This window comes from Teleopsis dalmanni, chromosome 1, assembly GCF_002237135.1.
Source record: "Teleopsis dalmanni isolate 2A chromosome 1, ASM223713v2, whole genome shotgun sequence".
NCBI classification, from domain to species: Eukaryota; Metazoa; Arthropoda; class Insecta; order Diptera; family Diopsidae; genus Teleopsis; species Teleopsis dalmanni.
The window spans coordinates 190552642-190557324 of record NC_051846.1 but is presented as its reverse complement, the minus strand read 5'-3'; the positions used below and the strand labels follow the sequence as shown (position 1 = coordinate 190557324).

The 4683-nt window shown below is 25.8% G+C and overlaps 1 protein-coding gene across 1 annotated transcript in view; it reads left to right on the top strand.

Annotated features, from left to right (window-relative positions):
- Window positions 1–4683, top strand: part of LOC119666941 (C-mannosyltransferase dpy-19 homolog) — an 11270-nt gene that overhangs the window by 6374 nt on the left and 213 nt on the right. The gene's annotated exons all lie outside the window — the stretch shown is intronic.

Sequence of the window (4683 nt, the reverse complement as noted above, 5' to 3'; positions counted from 1 at the left end):
ATAAATTTTGTATCTGCAAACTACATATAAAAATTAAAATTAAATTTCATTAAATAATAGGCAGACTTCGTTATTGAAGAAGTCTAAGATCATTTAGTAGATCTCTGTTCGTGTTCATGTGTTATATTTCATTGCTACACAATTATTCAACAAAACATTAATATATTAATTAATACATAATATATTAACACAACAGATAATTATTATCCAAACTTTAATCTTAAACTTTAGCATATATACTAGATAATAAAAACTTAAGTATTCATTCTTCTTAGCGGTAATATTAATATAAGTAATACTTTTAAATGATATAACACAGAATGTGGTTATAGTTATTAACCAATTTACTCTAAACAGTATGAAGCACATATTTTAAACATAAATTTATATAATTTATATCTTTTATCTTTTACATTGGAATGGTTTGACTATAGCTAGGCTATATTAATTTAAACCAATTAATCTCAGTTATTAGTAAATTGGTTTATAACTTAACAAAAACAAAAAAAAAAAACAAAAATGAAATAAATTTATATTGAAGTGACATGCTCTTGCAATGTATTATGTTCGTTCTAAAAGAAGAGAACCAAATTAATTATATAATAATATTTTTAAAATTTTTAACTAAATATAAACTGTAAAAAATTTCATTCAACATATACCCTTAATAAACTTAAATAAATTTATATCATACAAATTATAATCATAAGTTTTATATGAAATTGGGAAAGGGAAGGAGGAAATATATTAATGAATTATTTCCTTTATACAGTGAAAACACTCTTATTTGTATCAGATTAATCCTCAAACAACTTTTGTTCGATAGAGATGAGTGTCCGATAAGGAGAAGTTATTCAATAAAGATAATGTTTTTATAATAATAATAATATTAATATAAATAAATAAAATGAAACATATGAAGTATATTTAAATACTTCAAAAAAATTCAATAACAAAGCTAATGAACATAAAACATATTGGTTAAAATGTTGAATCAGTATAAGATCTATAGTTAGAAGGTTAAAATTACCTTAGTTATCCTCTAGATCTACAAGGTACAGCTTACTTATAAAATTAAATTAATCTCAATGACTTGTTTATGGTTTTGATCAATTACAAGGAAAATTATTCATACAATTTATATGGATTTCGCAATCATAAATTGAGTTCAATTTGACTCGTAACATATTTATCTTAAATAAAAATATATTCATTTGCGAACAGGTTTTAGATGATTACAAACAGTTAATCTATTTTAATTTTAAATAAAATCCTTATGTATTCTGAAAAAAATAAAAAAAAACATAATAATTATGTGATTTGAGTTGTGATTTACAAAATAAATTTAAAATGAGCAAACAACCACATTTTACTAATTTTTCCATAAATGTTTGCAAAGATCATATTTTTGGATCGATCAGACTTCACGTATGTCTCTATCTCTTGAATGTCTCGAAACGTCTTCAATGACTAATCCCTTTTCTACTGAAAATAGCAGTAAACGTTGCTTTTTAGTTAACTTCGATGATATTCTTACTATGAGTATTCAAGTTTTTTAATTTTTAGACTGGCTTTACAGAAAATGTTTTTGGCAGTTATAAATGCAACTCTGACGGGTTTTTACGAACGTTTTTAGAGATATGAAGTGAGCCACATAGGCACCTTAAGATAATATAATAATTGAACAATAAAGAATAGATGTAAAAGTGATCATAAAAAAAATTCTCATAATAATTTACCAAATTAAATTGTACATTCAAATTGTCTCGTTGAATTTGAACTGTCCCATTAAATTGAATTTATGCAAATTACGAAGTGAACCAACCCCCTCACTTCTCTCAAACAAGCAATTAGTGCTAAACTTAACTTAACTCAGATATGTACATTGAAATAAATAATTTTATATTTGGAGCTAACTACTTTTGTGGAAAATGGATCAAGAGAATTCTAAATACATAATAAATAGACCTCAAACTAAATGTAAAGCAGATTTAAATCACATAATTACATTTTTTTAATACAGTGCTCTCTCGAAAACTTGGGAACACTTCTCTATATATTTGTTACATTAAAAAGTGAACAAAGTTCTAAAACATACAGAGTTTGTTAAACGTAAACAAACATTTTCAGGTTTAATGAGTTCATTTTTTGGACAACTATGTAACTCCAAATGTAACTTCGATAAACGGCAATTAGTTACCACATTTTTTAGGGTACGATATGTTATTCGCTAGTTTCTATTTTACAATAAATAGAGAGAAGATTTGGAATAGAAAAATTTAATAAAATAAAAAATGTTTTTTTTTGTTACTATTTTTATGGTGTATTAAAAATATTGGTCAACATTTTCTGGGATCTGAGAAATATTCGTACGTCAAAGTACGTGTGTCAAAAAAAAATATATATGTGATTATAATAAATTGTGTTTAATTTTGATTTTCTTGTTTTTCAGCTATATAACAACTGACAATAAAAATTTTTTTTAAATAATTGTGTATATTTTTAATGAATATATATAATAGTATAATATATACTATAATACATTATCAACTCGTTTGTACGGAAATAAATTTTTTTCCCAATATTCAATTTAATAATTATAAAAACATTTGGTTGAAGTTGTCTATTTCATTTGCAAATTGTGGGAGAAGTTTTCAAGAAATTACTTTGCAATTAAAAATTTTTATTTGTTATAATATATTTTTTTTGTTACTATAACTATCAACATAAAATGATTAAATTCCGAATGAAAAATAATAATAAAAAATTAAATAACTTACTAAAATGATTGAAATCAAATTTCAAAATTACCGCTAGGTAATGGTGGCTAGGGTTCGATATCAATAATAATAATACATTTATTAAAAATTATTCATAATTGATTTTGTACATACAAATACACGAAGTTGTTTGCAGTTATGCAGTTACACATATCAGTTTTATTTACCTTTGTTGAACAATCGAACAGCTTTAGTAACAGCTGCTACTCTATATGAGATTTAAAGTTGGAGTTGAAATATTGAAAAAATTATTCTGGATGGATGTAAATATATTAAATATTCGTAACAAATATTTTTAAGCTGAATATGTTGAACACAACAAATCATCGCTAATGAAAATATCATCACTTATGATATAGAATGTTTTCTTGAGAATTTTATAAGAGGTAAGATAATTTAAGCTAATAACACATTTGATAATTCTGAGTAAAAAAAAAGTACTATCTCTGCTAATGCATTATAATATTTATTGATATTATTTGTTGTATATTTTTTTTTCTTTTAAAACATTGTATTTGAATGAGTGTTTATGTACAATTTGTCGTAGCGTTCTTTAAAAATATAAATAAAATTATTCATCATTTGATATAATTAAATGATCATATATCTCTCGACTCAGATATGCCAAACTTCTTTATGATATGTTGTATAAGTAGTCTACGAAATTAGTATATTGTGTGTTAATATTAATTGGTTTTTATATGTGAAATTATTGTTACAACAAATGGAATGCTGCTGTATTATCCTCTCTTTCTTTCTTTTTGTGTATTTTCTGATCTTGAAAAGTATATGTGAAAAACTTGATCAGAGTTTATTCTAAATACTGTATAAATATGTTGCAAAATGATATATAATACTTTTGTGATCTTATATAATTATTTTGATGTACTTTATACATATCATAATTATATGTAATATATATTCGAGCAAGTATATAACTTGTAATTTATGTCTAAAACTCATGTAAGAATTAAATTATACACTTCTGTCATAGCCGTATTAAACATGGCTTTATGCTTTTATTTTTGTATATGTACAGTTGACGCTCACAAAATGTGCTCTTAGATCGTTAGTTCTTCTTCTGTAATTGTTGAAAACAAAAATTACTATGAAATGGTCCAAAAGATGTGGGTTTTTTACCCCCAAATTCATGTCCAATATTTAGGTCGTTCAATAATCAACCCAAAGCAATAAAGATCACGGATTGCTTTATGAAATATTGAAAACAATGACTTTTTTTATAATTATACAATATCATACTTTCACACTATAAAAAATAGCCCAGAAATTTAAACATTTCGAAAATAAGAACTACCGGAGAAACAAAACTTGTAATTTGTGAACGTCTATTGTACATTAAGACTGAAAAGTTTTCGGAAATTCTCATTTAAAATTCGCGCGCTGTATATTTTTCGATATTTTAAGTTTATGTAGTTTGGCAGCACTGTCCTTAATTACTATGCCAAAAATGAGCTCGATCTGTCAGACAGTTCGTTTACGGCAGCTGTTGAAACCAGTTCACCTCAGTAGTGCGTTGCGAAATGTCTTCGACGGTCGTACGACCGTCCTGGAAGGCTTTGTACCACTCATAAACTTGAGTTTTCGATAAAACTGATTCCCCATAAGCCTTTTGTAGCATTCGCAACGATTCTGCACACGAAATTTCGTTCGAAACACAAAATTTGATGCAAACTCTTTGTTCAATATTTTTTTCCATTGTTTTTTTCGCAACGCCCTACTGAGGTGAACTGGTTTCAACAGCTGCCGTAAACGAACTGTCTGACAGATCGCGCTCATTTTTGGCATAGTAATTAAGGACAGTGCTGCCAAACTACATAAACTTAAAATATCGGAAAATATACAGCGCGCGAATTTTAAATGAGAATTTCCGAAAGCTTTTCGG